Genomic DNA, 16,649 nt, shown 5'->3' with positions numbered 1-16,649 from the left:
CCCGTGAAAACTGGAAGCCGTGGGTCCATTGTTTAAGCAAGGACATTTTCTCCTTTGGTTGTTAACAAAAGTTGATTTTATTCTGGTGTAAAGAAATGCATGCATCTTGTTTTAGTGTGCTCAGTGTGTGCTCAATGCATTTTTGAAGATCAAAGAAATGCAAAAGGCGACAAACAAAAATATTTTTAAATCAATCACCAAGACTCCTATTATCTAAAAGCAATCCCTGTAACAGTGCTGTGTCTAACTTCTGTGTTTTCTCACTTGATAAGTTTTTATTCTTTTAACTTATTCTATGTAATTGTGATTATATTTTATGCAGCATTTTATGCACTGGCTTTTTCACTTCACTTTTTAATAAACATTTTCCAAGTTTTAAATGCTTTGTAAGCATAATATACCATAAAGTGAGCATACCATGGAGATACTCATCCCATTTAGTTTGTTTCCAATTTGAAGGCTGTTATAAATAAAGCTGAAATGAGCATTTTTCTGTATAAACTTTTTCCCCAATTTTTCTAGATTATTTTCTTACAGAGGAATATCTGCAGGGAAATTTCTGAGTTAAATGTTAGAAGGACCCTCAAACTCTAAGGGCCTATTTTAAATGAACATCTGTGTGCTGTGGATTGGAAAGAAGAACCCCAAATCAACGCTAAAGCAAGAAGATAAACTCTTAGTGGTTTTAATTCGTTAACTCCCATGGACACACATCATCCCAATTTCCTTTCTCACAACTTAGAATCTTACTTTTCCACTTCCTCCTCCAAGTTCATCTGGAACTTTCCTAATACTGAACAGAAGAACATAACTGCCAGTAAAATGAGAGGGAGAAAGGAGAATAAGAGGCAAAGAGAGAGAAGAGAAAAAGATGGAATGGGAGGAGGGGGAGCAAAAAGAGGGAAAGAGAGGAAGACAAGGCCACTTGGTGCATTCATTGATATGGTTTGGCTGTGTCCCTACCCAAATCTCACCTTGAATTGTAATAACCCCCATGCAGGGCATGGCTAAGTGGAGATAATTGAATCATGGAGTGGTTTCTCCCATAGTGTTTTCATGGTAGTGAACAAGTCTCACGAGATCTGATGGTTTTATAAGGGGCTTTGTCCCATTTTGTTCAGCACTTCTCTTACCTGCTGCCATGTAAGACATGACTCTGCTTCTCCTTTGCCTTCTGACGTGATTGTGAGGCTTCCCCAGCCATGTAGAACTGTGAGTCCATTGAGCCTCTTTCCTTTATAAATTACCCAGTCTCAGATATGTCTTTCTTAGCAGCACGAGAACAGACTAATACATTAATTTTTAAAAAGCCGTTGAGTTTTGTCTAATTTATATTTTTCTCCAAACACTTCCACTTTTTTAAGGTTGGAGCATTGTCATAGAAGACACACCAATTTTAAGTTCTTTGACAACCAAGCTTCTTTTTCTATTAACTCACCACTTTTTCCCTTTTGAGAAACTCTTCTTAGTGAAGTCTTGGTGAAACGCTCCAGTCTATCACTTAAAAAGAAAAACCAAGCGCAGCTCTTCCCGCCCCGTCCTGGGTCAACAGGAAGCTGGCACATGAATTGGGCTTATCCAGTTGTCAGTTCTGGGGTTTGTATCCTGAAAGAGTGGCCAAATAATGCGGAGGCCTCAGCAGCCAGCTCATGCTTCTGTTGTGACCCCTGCTGCAATCTTCGATGATCAGCTCCCCTGGTGATTACCCGTTCCTAAGTCTGGTCCTCCTGCTTCTAGTTGCTTCTATAGATCCCCGAGAACCCTTCCAATAATCTCCCTTTTCATTGAGCCCATCTTTGTTGCTTGTAAAGGAGGCTCTGTCTGAATCAAGCAGGCAGAACAGGGCCTCATTTAGAAATTTGGACTTTAGAGCAGTGGGAAACCACTGCACGCGTAAAAACTCTTTCTGCTCTCATTGCCCAGGGGGAAAACAGAGACATGGAGTATGAAGGGGAGTTAGGGGGGAAAAAAAAGGAAAGAAAATAGAGAGAAAGAGAGAGGAAGAACCAGAGGTCACACATGTGGAATTGCCCGGAAGGGTGGGGAGCAGACAGAAGGCTTCCGAGAGTAGCCGACACATCGAGATCAAGAACATTCAAGGACATTCTCGCTTTAGCATCACACCCAGAATCGGGGGACCAGGAAGTGAAGACAAGGACTGAGAGACTGTAAAAACTGCATGTGTCTGAAAGCAACGGCAAGGGCAAATGAGGATACCAGGAGAGACATTTTACGCAGCTCCTGGGAGATTTTGCAGGGCTTCATGTAGCTCACTTCAGGGGAACAGAAAGAATGAACAGTTTGGTAATAATTTGTCCTTCTGACAGCCTCTGACGCCGCAGTACTCATCTCCAATATATTTGACACAAAAAGGCCACGCCAGCATAGAGCTATCTCTCCTTCTCACCTTCCAGAAGAGAGTTTCCTAAACTTTGCTGATAAGATTCACTTGCAACTCCGGTTAAAAATTTAGCTTCCTGGCTGGGCACGGTGGCTCATGCCTGTAATACAGCACTTTGGGAGGCCGAGGAGGGTAGATCATGAGGTCAGGAGTTCAAGACCAGCCTGGCCAAGATGGTGAAAACCCATCTCTACTAAAAATACAAAAATTAGCTGGGCGTGGTAGTGGGTGCCTGTAATCCCAGCTACTCAGGAGGCTGAGGCAGGAGAATTGCATGAGGCAGAGCTTGCAGTGAGCCGAGATCGCACTACTGCACTCCAGCCTGCGCAACAGAGCGAGACTCCATCTCCAAAAAAAAAAACAAAAACAATAGCTTCCTATACAGAGGGTCAGGGTGGGATCTGAGAAATTTTTTTTATTAACCAGTTCTACCACATAATTCTTGTCATTATAAAAGTGTGGAAAACACTACCGTACAATTAGTTACTTGGTGCAGGTATGTAACAGACACCTAGCAGGGTCTATCAGGTGTCTATTGGAACAGGGGCTAGAGGAGAGGATTGGTATAAAGTAAAAATGATGATTTCCCTGCCATCGGAAGGATTACAGTCTTAAGGGATGTACAGAAATATTCATAACTAATATGAATACAAGCCAAACTACAAGCATAGGAGTGACTGTCCAGTTAAGGGGCTACAGAAGACAGAAGACAGCATTGAAGGGGTAAATGGCAAATTGTGGAGACTTGGTGAGAAAGGAGGCCTTTGACCTAGGGCCTAAATGGATTTTGAGCAAAAATAAAAATCAATCCCTTTGAGGCTGGCACCGGAAAGAAAATATCCTGGAGGAAGAAGCACCAGATTCTGGAGCTCCGAACTTGTTTTCAGATCCTCTCTTGCTTTGCCTCCTTCTCTGGTTCCACTATCACCATCCTGCTGGCCTCAGAGGGTAGTAATCTTCAAACACTCAGGCCCAGACAGAAAAAAGAAAGCCCTTTCAATGAACTCCCCGTTGTCCAGCTGAGGCTGAGGCAAGGCTGAAATTAAAAATAATGAAAATCAATAGGCCCTTTACTAAATGCTGAAGAGCAGAGACAAGGAAATAAACAGTCCTATAAAATCAAAACATCTAAGAGGTCCACTCCATCCACATGGAACCCCTAAGGAAAGGGAATTATTCCTGACTCCTTCTCTTCCTATGTCCTGATCGCCCTTGACTTGACAGGTACTATTTTCATCTTTGTCTATCATTTGGACTCCTAAAAGTCTAGACAAGGAGAAGAAGAATCATTCTCCTTTAATGGAATGTCTCCCCTCCCAGGTCCAGCCTCCTGAGTTAGAACTTACCTCTCCTCCAAGCAACTGAGAGCGACTGACTTTCCTTTCTGAGCTTCAGTTTCTTTACGGCTTTTCAAAGAACACCATGGCTACTTTGTCTGAAATCAAGTCTGAATGCTGTCATTAATTAACTGCATAAATTCTGTCTAGGCATTTAACCTTTCTGAGTTTCTATTTTTCTGTAGGTAAAATTAAAGGTTTGTATTAGAGCTTAGCTCAGCCCCATTTCTGATCTGTCTATAATTCTAGGGACATCCATGGGCATGACTCAAATTGTTCATAGTATATGTTTTGCCTCAGCAGTAACACCTTAAATGAAATAGCCTGAACCTAAAAGCTCAAGTCTAAGAGGGCTCACATACCTAAATTCAAACATCCCTCTGCTTTTAGAGAGCAAGCCCAGTGTGTGGGAACTGAGCTCTTGGATTCTCTACTTCTTTATGTATAGCATTTAAAGTACATTAGGACTGAGGGACTCCAGAAGACCTTTCTCTCTCTGGCAAACTTAGCTGCATGCAAAAATAGCATACTGGTACAAACAGAAAAAGTGAGTCATCAGCTTCTCCCTCAGGCCCCCGTATCCAGTGTCTGAACCATTAGAAATGAAAAGCAGGATTCAAACTAGCCTCATGGCATCAAGCAGTTCCCCAGGATCTACAAACCATAGTACTTACAACTTCCTTTTCATACATAATATGTGTACAATGCTTTAGTATGATGATGATGATGATAATGCTCAAAGATGAAAAGAACCTCAGTGGAAATAATAAAATGGCTTGAGGTGTCTTCCTTGGCGTCCCCCATATCTATTCTTTTGCTGAAGTTCACACTACCCAATACAGGTTTTTTTTTTTTTTTATCATTAAAGGAGCGTAGAGCATTAGAATCTTCTTTAACAGGAGATCTATAAGAGCTAGACCTAGAAAATATAGACAAAACAGAAGCTAGATTAAAACATTTCCCGTTGAGAGTATGGAAGTGATCAAAACTGGGAAACCCTGCTCCAATGATGAATCAAAGTTAGAAGGCCTGGAGGGCAGGAAGCAAATATTCACAGCTGGGTATGGAACCAAGAAGTCCAAAAGGAAGGCAAAGAGGATAACTGGGACATTGGAGAAGATGGGTGAGCAGAAAGTTCGTCTGGGGAAATGCTAGAAAACAGCTCTACTGGCCAGGCACAGTGGCTCACGCCTGTAATCCAACACTTTGGGAGGCCGAGGCCGGTGCATCACCTGAGGTTGGGAGTTTGAGACCAGCCTGATCAACATGCAGAAACCCCATCTCTACTAAAAATAAAAAATTAGCTGGCCATGGTGGCGCATGCCTGTAATCCCAGCTACTCAGGAGACTGAGGCAGGAGAATCACTTGAACCTGGGAGGTGGAGGTTGCAGTGAGCCGAGATTACTCCATTGGACTCCAGCCTGGGCAACACGAGTGAAACTTCATCTCAAAACAAAAAAAAAAAAAGAAAAAACAGCTCTATTACTACTACTTCTACTACTACTGGTAAGTGGCCTTTTAACATTCTCATGGTGTAGGCCATGGAAATTATTAGGGGTTCTATAAGTCAATGCAACCCTTCAAAAAGAGACAACAGGCCAGTGGGCATGTATATTATATATTATATATATATTATAATATATAATATTATATTTATCAGCAATATGCAATTAAGTGGTAGAAACCAAATTCAATTGGAAGCCTATGACATCATGTAGCCAAAATATAAATATATATACTTATAAATATAGAATCTATTTATAAAGCCTATGACATCATGTAGCCAAAATAAAAATATATATTTATATATTTTATATTTATAAATATATATATTTATATTTTGGCTACATGATGTCATAGGCTTCCAATTGAATTTGGTTTCTACCACTTAATTGCATATTGCTGATAAATAATTTACAACAAAGTTAGCAGCATAAAACACCACACATTTATTATATCACAGTTTCCATGGATCAGGAGTCGGGCCTGGCTTTGTTGAATCGTGTGCCTCAGAGTCTCATCTGGAAGCTGCAATCAAGGCATCAGCCAGTGCTGCAATCTCACTTCAAGGTTGGACTGGGAAAGCATCCTTTTCCAGGCCCATTTGGTTGTTGATAGCATCCTGTTTCTGGCAAGCTGTCAGGTTGAGGGCCTCAGCTTCTTGCTAGCTGTCAGCTAGAAGTTGCCCTCAGTTTCTGACTATGTGGCCTCTTCCCAGGGAACAGCTCACAGCCTAGAAGCTTGCTCCTCACAGCCAGCAAGGAAGCAATGTTACAATCACACCAAATATAATCATGTACATGCAATCACATATATCCCATTGGCTTTGCCATATTCCATTGGTTAGAAGCAAGTTACAGGACATGTCTATACTCAAGCCAAGGGGATAATCAAAGAGCATGATTACTGGGAGGCAGGGGTTATGGGGAACACCTTACAGTCAGTCTATATGTCACACATAGAGCTTCTTGTTGGTGTGTGCTATTGATGATACTCTTCTGTTCTCCTTGAGAAACCAAGCAAAGACAGTACAGTACTAGAAATGAGCTGCCTCACATACTGAAGTATACATTGCCGAACCTGAAAATGGAGCTCTCTAGCCATACCAGGATTAACGAGACACAGTTGTTTCTCCTTTGTGTGGACTACCTGCTGCATTTCCTTTCCCAGAAACCAAAGCCTTCATTTCCCCAAATACTGTAGACAGAAATCACTAACTAGATGAAATGAGGGGAGTAAGCAAACAGGGAAAAGTATAAAGATCTACATTTGGATTCCCCAAACCACCTGCACAAGTTGAGGCAGAGCTTGACAATAAAGGCTCCTGGAAAAGACTTAAGGGATTTGGTTAACTCTACATGGGTCAGCAGCATGATGGGGCTGCCAAGACCAGTGAAGGCAACTGGAGGCTGTGTTAGACTCAGTATAATTGGTCTAGACAGAGGGAGGAGACACTCTTTCCTCACCCTGTGCTACTCTGACCACACATGGAGAATGATGCTAATTGCAGATCCCATGTGTTAGGAGAGTAACATGCATCAAGAGCACCTGCAAAGAGGACCCCCAGGAAACCAAGGACATTAAAACCACGGGAGATACCAAAATGGATGAGGACTGGGAATACCTATTCTGCAAAGATAAAATCCTAAGATGAATAGTAGCACTGCTTTCAGGCATTAGAGGGCTGTCATATGGATAAGGAATTAGACGGTTTTATAGGAGCCTAAGGGATATAACTAAAACTCATAGTGGAAGTACAGGAGGATTCAATTTCTGCTCAGGGTAAGAAACATTCTCCAGTCAGCACAATTGCCATGGCAGATAATAGATGCTTCTCATTGGAGATCTTCATTGAGTCATTCACTTATTCCACAAACATTTATTAGCTCCCACCAACTGCCAAGCTCCAGACTATGCAGACATCCAACGAAGAAGATGCATTTCCTGAATGCACCTTGAATAAGACAAGCAAACAAACAATTTCAATAAAGTGCTAAGTGCTGAAGTAACCAATGACCCCCAAACCTCAGATATTTCTTTCTTGCTCATGTCACATGTAGGAGGCCACAGCTCAGGTCCCATGGTTCCATGTGCCTTCTCATTCTTGGGACCAAGCTGAAGGAACTTGGCACAGGAAAAGAGCAATGAAGCTGGTAAAAACTTATAATGCCTTTGAAAACTTCCTCTCAGAAGGAACTAATCTGCTCCCCTCCCGTTGACTGAAGAATGTCACTTGGCCAAGCCTGGCACCAGTGACAGAAAAGCACAGGGGGCCACTGAAAGTCATATAGCAAGAGGCAGGTATGTCTCATCCTCTATGGAGATGCAGGGAGCAGATGATCAGGAAAAAATGAACTAATCAACTATAATGCCCTTGGAGACATGCTGGGGGATTTTAAAGAGAAAACTAGCCCTTTCCCCCAGAAGAAATCAGAGATTGTGTGGAAAAGATAATGCTTCAGAAGGATCTTTGAAGATGGTGGCCATTCTTCACAGGCTAGGACTATCACTGTCACTTTCTAAAGTCACTCTATATTCACACATATATGAATTATACAGAATAATGCAATTTATGTGAATGTGTATAAATCAGTTAGCACTGGTCTAAGCAGCATAGTTTTATTGCCTGGGGAGAAAGGTGAAAGAGTGAACAATCAAACTTTCCACTTGGGGAGAGAAATCTACAGAAATTTAAATGAGGTAAATGAAATTTAACAGTTGAGAAATTATAGTTATGAAGATCTAGGTTAATCTGGGAATGAAAGTGGGTGAATCAAGAGAAAAATATAAGAAGCTGAATTTAATTAAGAAACGTAGAAAGAAGATATTAAGAGCTGTTGTCCACGAGGAATAATAAATGAAAGATTTTTCTGTCATTTTTGGTTTCAAAGGCCTAAATTGTGGTTTTTCTATCCTCCTCAAAAAACTTTAACTGTGAAAATTCCACTGATAGAAGGAGAATAACCACAGTGATTAAAGTGTGTTTATTTGTTTATAGGAAATTTTTATTGTCTGGCTACTGGGAGCAAAACAATTTTCACTAGGGTGGAAGACAAAAATTGTCCCTTTTTTCTTAAGTGTGGCCAGTGAACCAAGGGAATTTGGATGAGGCAAGAATGGGCACTTGGCCTAAAACACTTAATTGCTCCCATAGTGAACCCTTATTTTTTAATACATTTTATTTCTGCATTCAGGGAGTAGTTTTTACTTTGTTTTGGGTTGTTGTTGTTATTGTCGTTGTCTTCCTCTTTCTCCTGCTGCAGTGCTATTCTTTTAAAACTTTTGCAATGAACATGCTAAATGCCAATTGTACCATGCAGTGCCTGTGAGAATAAGTGCTTCCCTATTAATTTGCAGCTTGAAAACTGCCTTCTTCTCCAAGGAAAAATACAATTTTAAAAAATAGTGTTGGGATTGTAACAAAATTATCACAGTACTTCTTACTAAAGCTAGTACTGGGGCACAATTAGGGGTGAGTACAGTGAGTTTCAGAACTTCTGAAAAGTTGTTGTGCAAGGCAAAATGTGTTGAATGGAAGTTAGAAGGCCTCTTTGGATTTCTGTGTCCACAGTTGTTAGCAGTGTACTTTCGGCTAATCACAATAATACTGAGCCCTTACTCTGTGCCACGTTTAGCTTGAAGCTTTTCTGTGTATTAACTAATACACTCCTCATAACGATGTCATATGTGGGGAGCATTATTATTTCTATTTTATACGTTATAAAACTGAGTCACAGCCACTTATCCCAAATATATAGAGACTTTTTAGAAATCAGTAACAAAAATACAAACAAGCCAATAGGAAACAGTAGGCAAAAGACAAGAATAGGCACTTCATGAAAGAAGAGACCCAAATAGCCATTAAACACTGTAACTAATTACAAGTAAACTAAACTGAAAGTATAGCTAAGTAAAAGTGTTCAACTTCATTTGTCATCACAAAATCCAGTGAAAACCAAAATGACACACTACTACCTACTCAACAAAATGGCTAATATTGCAAAGACTGATACTACCAAAATCTTTGGAAAAAAAAACAGAGAAACATGACTGGTAGGGTATGAGTTGGCCTCACTTCTTTGGAAAGCAGTTCAACATTAACCATTCAAGTTGAGCATTTGAAAGTCCTGTGATGTGACAATCACACTCTTAGGTTTACACCAAATATATGCCTGAAATCGTGTACCAAAAAGCATATCTATGAGTATATTAGTCAGGGTTCTCTGGAGGAACAGAACTAATAGGATATATGTATATATGAAAGAGAGTTTATTAGGAAGAATTGGCTCACACGATCACAAGGCAAAGTCCACGATATGACTTCTGCAAACTGGGGAAGAAAGAAGCCAATAGTGCCTCAGTCTGAGTCGAAAAGCCTCAAAACCAAAGAAGCTGACAGTGCAGTTTTCAGTCTGCGGTCAAAGGCCCGAAAGCCCCCAGCAAAACCACTGCTGTAAGTCCAAGAGTCCAATGGCGGAAGAACATGGAGTCTGACGTCCAAGGACAAAAACGATCCAGCACAGGAGAAAGATGAAAGCCAGAAGACTCAGCAAGCCAACTTATCCCACCTTCTTCCACCTGCTTTGTTTTTGTCTGAGAGAGGACTGCTGGCCATGGATTGGATGGTTCCCACTCACACTGAGGAGCATGAGATCTTCCTCTCCCAGTCCACTGACTCAAATATCAATCTCCTCTGGCAACACCCTCACAGACACACCCAGAAACAATGACCAGCCATCTAGGCATCCCTCAATCTAATCAAGTTGACACCTGATATTAACCATCACAAAGAATGTTCATGAAACCATGATTTATGAAAGTCCTAACTGGAAACAGCACAAATACCCTCAACAGAAGGATGACTAAGAATATTTAGTACATTCATACAATATGACATTATTCAGCAATAAAAATGAGCCTTAGCCCATGCAACAACATGGATGAACTTCATAACAACGTCAAAAAAAGAAAAAGGACTGAGACACAGAAGGATACTATATGACGGTAGTGAAATAAAGTGTCAAGATTGCAAAAGTAAGCTCTAGTTTTAAAATTCAGGGTAGTGGTGACTTTGGGGAAAGAGGAATCTTATTATTTCTAATTTTTGTAAGTTTCCCAATTAGCTATAGTGAACAGGTAGTAATATACAATGAAACAAATACAAAAGTAAATTTTTAAAATTCAGCTTAACCCTTGAGTACTGACATGTGGAGGTTGAAAAGCAATGCACAGTCCTCTCTCAGGTATCATCTGGGCCTGCAAATGCTTCTTTCTCCTCTCGTGCTTTCAGCAAGTTCAGTGGAGAATTTTGCTATTCGAAACTTCTCCATTGACACTAAAGCTGTGCTTCCTGGGTGCATGTACAGATCCCACTTCCTTTCTGAGGCTTCTCCTTTTCTGATCAGCCAGCTCGAAGCAGAACTCCCTAAGCCCTTCCATTAAAGCCATGTTATTTCCATGAGTATGTGAAACATTTTGAGAGTTGGTACCCATTTCTAGAACACAGTAGTATCCATTTCCTGACTGTTTAAATGATTTAATAATTGGTAAGTGCTCAAAATTTGATGTGGAGTTATTTTACTTTCTTTATTCCCTATTATAACATATAATATAAAAGATAATGTAAAAGTCACACAAAAAATGATGAGAAAATGTTCTAAAACATGACTTCAGGGTGCCGTTTCAAATGTTAAAAAATAACATATTTTCTTTACTTTAAAATGACTTTTTTTACATATTAATATTTATGAAATGAAGATGATCTCAAGATTGATGGCGTTTTAGCATTATTGTTGGCCAAGCAGTCTACATGATGTTGATGTCACTGACTGACACTGATGGCCTTGCTCCTATTGGTAGGCAGACTCTAAACTGGCCTCCAGTGATCCCAACCTCCTGGTATTTATTCTCTTGAGTAAACTCTTCCCTTGAGAATGAGATGAACCTAGTAATTTGGTTTTTTGTTTGTTTGTTTTTTGAGATGGAGTCTCACTCTGTCACCCAGGCTGGAGTGCAGTGGCACAATCTTGGCTCACTGCAACCTCCACCACCCAGGTTCAAGTGCTTCTCCTGCCTTAGCCTCCTGAGTAGCTGGGATTACAGGCCTGCGCCACCACACTTGGTTTTGTATTTTTAGTAGAGACAGGATTTTTCCATGTTGGCCAGGCTGGTCTCGAACTCCTGACCTCAGGTGATCTGCCTGTCTCGGCCTCCCAAAATGCTGGGATTACAGATGTGAGCCACCATGCCCAGCCCTAGAAACTTGTTTCTAACAAAGAGAATATAGCAAATATAACAGGCTGTCACTTCTAAGATTAGATTACAAAAAGACTATGGCTTCTATCTTGGGCATTCTCTTTTGCTATCTTACCTGCTCACTTTGATGAAGCCAATATGAACTGACCTATGAAGACGCCACACAACAAGATGCTAAGGGAACCTCTGGAACAGCCAGCAAGAAACTCAGTCCAACAACCTGCACAGAAATACATTCTGCCAAAAGCCACACTAGTTAGCTTGGAGGCAGATCCTTCCCTGGCGAGCCCTGACATGACTACAGTCCTGGCCACCACCTTGATTACAGCCTGGGACGCCAGGAGACAGAGGACTCAGCTAAGCTATGCCAAGACTCCTGACCCAAAGAAGCTGTGAAATAATGAATATGTGTTGCTTGAAGGCATGAACTTTGGAGGTAACTAGTTATTCAGAAAAAATTAACTAATACACTCATGTTACCATTACTTCAATTGAGGAATCAGTATTATTTGAAGTACATATGACGAGTATAATTGCTCTTTAAAATATCATTTAAAATGCACTATGATTTCACCTTGGAATGAAAAGATAGCATATATGAAAGTAAACAAAAACCAGAAACAGAATACTGGGGTATACTTGTAGCTTTATAAAGCCAATGCCCTTATTTGTAGAAATAACCAGGAATTACACATTCTCTTGCAAAGCAACAACCAAATCTTCGTGGGACTGTATTAGTTTGCTAGGGCTGCCATAAACACAGTATCACAGACTGGATGACTTAAGCAACAGAAAGATATTGTCTCTCAGTTCTGGAAGCTAGAAGTCCAAGAGCAAAGTGTCAGTGGGGTTGCTTCCATCTGAGGGCTGTGAGGGTGAATCTGTTCCACGTCTCTCCCTTTGACTTGTAGATGGCTGACTTCTGTCCCTGTCTTCACATCATCTTTCCTCTGTCCTTATCTCTGTGTCCAATTTTTTCCTTTTTATGAGAACAAAGTTACATTAAATTAGCATCTACCCTAATAACCTCATCTTAAATTGATTACCTCTGAAAAGACCTATCTCCAAATTTAGTCACATTTTGTAGTATTGTGGGCCACAACTTCAACATATTAATTTTAGCAGCATACAGATCAATCCATAAAACCATGTAAAGTAACATATTCATAGGTTCTGGGGATCCGAATGTGTACTTCTTTGTGGGGGCCACTATTCTGCCGACATCAAAAGTGAATGATATGTTCTCACTCATAGATGGGAATTGAACAATAAGAACACTTAGACACAGGAAGGGGAACATCACACACCGGGGCCTGTTGTGGAGTAGGGGGAGCGGGGAGGGATAGCATTAGGAGATATACCTAAGGTAAATGACAAGTTAATGGGTGCAGCACACCAACATGGCACGTGTATACATATGTAACAAACCTGCACATTGTGCACATCTACCCTAGAACTTAAAGTATAATAAAATATATATATACATATAAAAGTGAATGAGGAAAGAGAAACCATGGGGACTTTCCTACTGCTGCAGTATGAATGGCACGTCACCCCTGTGAATGGGGTACAGCTATCCAATATAGAAAGAAAATAATGTGCTCTGCACAAGGAACACCTCCCAGACTTGATTATTCAAACAAAAATGGACCAGTTGTTTAGTTTTCCATGGAGGGCCTCTTCCTCTTACTCTGCCCGTTCAAGGTCACTTGCTTTGCAGGTAAGTACAAGTCAACTCAGGCAACATCCACAGCTCTGGGTAATGGCACTATTTGAAATCAGTTGCAGAAGGAATATTCCCTGGATTCAGTTATTCAACATATATTGATGTACAATATGAATACATATTGAATAATGAACAATGAATAATGAACAATATTGAATACAACATATATTGATATAAAATACAATATATTGATGTAAAATATGCCATATGCCTTAAACTATTAGTGACTTTCAACTGCACCATTTAACCTAAATCTCAAAATATTATATTATATGTAAATATCATTGTATTATTTTATTTAAAAAATGAGGTTCAGGGAGGATATGTAAGTGGATTTGAAGGAAAGAGATTCAAACATAGCAATATCTGACCCAAAACTCTTGTTCTTTGAGAACATTCTTCTTTCACTATGATCTTCAAGCATCAATGACCTCTGGAGCAGATGTTGTTTGTTCTCAAGAACTGTTCCCTTAAAGCAGGTGTCCCCAGCCCCCAGGTTGTGGACCAGTACTGCTCTGTGGCCTGTCAGGACCTGGGCAGAACAGCAGGAGGTAAGGCAAGCCAGCACTGGCTGCCTGAGCTCAGCTTCCTGTCAGATCAGCGGCGGCATTAGATTCTCATAGGAGCCAGAACCCAACTGTGAACCGTGCATGCAAGGTTGTGCGCTCTTTTATGAGAACAGAATGGTAAGTGTAATGGGCTTGAATCATCCCAAAACCATCCTCCACCCCACCCGGGTCTGTGGAAAAACTGTCTTCCTCGAAACCAGTCTCTGTTGCTAAAAAGTTTGGAGACTGCTGCTTTAAAGAGTCTGCAATATAGAGGTCATTCATTCAGAGTACTTAAGAGAGTTGAGGAGCTTTTTTTTCTGTATTAATTCTTTCTAAGGAAGGTAAAACCATCTGATTTAATTCCTTTTTGTAATAAAAGCACACATTCATTCAGTGTGTACTCTGTGTCAGGAACTTTATGTGTGATAATATGAGAAGGGTGTCATTATTTCCCCCATTTTCCAGAGGAAGAAACTGAGGTTAAGTAATGTGGGTGAAGTTATAGAGCTAATATTGCAGAGCTGGAATCTGCTGGTTCCAGAACTTGCCCTCTTGGGGTTTGTGATATTGACTGCATGTCTATTTTGGGGGAGCTCACTTCCTGTTCTCTTTCTACTTATAAGTAGGGCCTAAAAGACATAAGCTATAAACACGATAGACTCACAAAAACATCAAGAAAAAGCCATAGCCATGGTAACAATTAACAAACAGGACAGTGCATAATGAGTGCTAATTACGGGCAAAGGATAAGTGAATTAGGAGCCAGAAAGAAAGGGATACAGAAAGCTCATCAGTTTTGTAGCTTTAAATCAGCCACGATGAATGACACCCCTCTTCCCTGCTAAAGCAACGAAGACTAAGACAGATGAGAGCTAAGTATCTCCTTTATTACCAATAGAGGCCATGATGGAAGGTATAACTGTGACAGAGCCAAGATACCCACTAGCTGAACCCCAGAACTAGGCACACTCACCCAGGGAGGAAGAGGCCACCCCAGACCCAGGTAGATCTCTCTCCTACAGGGAAGCATCCCTGAAGAGCAGCAGAGAAGCCTTGCAGGCTAAAGGCTCCCTGCATGCATCTCATTCCCAAGAGGAAGGACAGAGCTGATGTAAGCATTTAAAGCCATTCTTTCCCAATTTATCAACAAATAAGTCCCTCTGTCTCCTGAGGCAGGCAGAGTGTTTCTGCCAACTCAAAGTGGCTTCCAGGAAGAGGTGAATACATAAAGACAGGCAGACTCCATAGCTGGAAAGGGCATTATATACTCCAAAGAATACACCAATACCTCTCTAATGTTGAGCTCCATGAGAATAAGGGTACTGTCTCTAGCTTGCTTTTGCATCTCCAGGGTCTACCGTAGTGCTGGATGGAGACTAAGAGCTAAAGAATTAAGTGATGCTGGAATGAATGTGTGACCCTTGACAAAAAAGCTTATCTGAAACACCACATAAAGTCAAGGGCCTCAATGTGAGATAAAGTTTGCTGGAAACTGCATCTCTATAATAGCTTTTATATTTAAAGGATGATTATATGTGGGGAGAGAAAAATAATTACACTGAGAACTGAGCTTTTAAGCATAGCATTTTCCTTTGTCAATTAGTTGACTCAGGGCAATTAAAACAATATCATGAATATAGGATTTAAATACCTTACGGATAGTTAAATTACTGGAATGTAAGTACATGTTGAAGGTATGAAGAACTCAGATCTCTTCTTCATTTGAAGAAATGATGTAAAATATAGTGGAGTCCTCTTTCTAGTTTTATGAAATATATATGTGCAGGTAGAGAATGGGAGAGAATGCTATCATGAGACAGGAAGAAAGCATGGAACTTGACTTTGACCTGTTTCTAAATCCAACACGGCTAGTTGCAAGCTGGAACATACAACCTTCAAGAAGTTACTTCTCTGTACGTAAAATTAGGGGAAAGGAAAGGAGAATGTTCAAATCTCCCAGCATACAGCTACTCAATAAATGCCATGTTTTTATTTGCCTCTTCATTTCTCTTTCTTGTTTCCCATGTCATCTAATAGATTTTTCTAAGATTGCACAAAATAGTTATTTTTCCTTAGTTTACAGAACTTACTTTACAATAGTCATTATGGTGCATACATTGAAATATCCTAACTTGATTATTTTAAATATGAAAGCTTTTTTTTTTTAATTTAAGAACTAATTGCTGGTACATATACACCATGGAATACTATGCAGCCGTAAAAAGGAATGAGATCATGTCCTTTGCAGAGACATGGTTGGAGCTGGAAGCCAATATCCTCCACAAACTAACACAGGAACAGAAAGCCAAACGTCACATGTTCTCACTTATAAGCGGGAGCTGAACAATGAGAACGCATGGACACAGGGAGGGAAACAACACACACTGTGGCCTGTCAAGGGGGTGGAGGGAGGGAGAAAATCAGGAAAAATAGCTAATGCATGTGGGGCTTAATACCTAGGTGATGGGTTGACAGGTGCAGCAAACCACCATGGCACATGTTTACCTACGTGACAAACCTGCACGTCACGTCCTGCACAGGTATCCTGGAACTTAAAAGAAAATTAAATTAATTTTTGTTAAAAAGAACTAATTGCCTAAGCTTCAAAGCATTCTACAAAATATTTATTTCCACCACAAAGCAGATTAATATATATATATAGCCAGCTCTTATAAGTGTCATTGTAGACATTTCCAAAAGAACAGTGTTCCAAAGTCTATGGAAAGAGAACTCTACCATTGTCTGAGAGACTTCTTGTGGCATTAGTGCTATTTTAAATCTAGAATTAAAACAAGGCTTTGAAAGGAAAAGCCAGCACCATCAGTTTTCAGGGACAATAGGGACATACTCTAGAGGACTTCAGTGAGGACTCCAAGAC

This window comes from Gorilla gorilla, chromosome 3 (genome assembly GCF_029281585.2).
Source record: "Gorilla gorilla gorilla isolate KB3781 chromosome 3, NHGRI_mGorGor1-v2.1_pri, whole genome shotgun sequence".
NCBI lineage: Eukaryota > Metazoa > Chordata > Mammalia > Primates > Hominidae > Gorilla > Gorilla gorilla.
The sequence above is the reverse complement of the archived record's forward strand: the minus strand, read 5'-3'. Positions refer to the sequence as shown.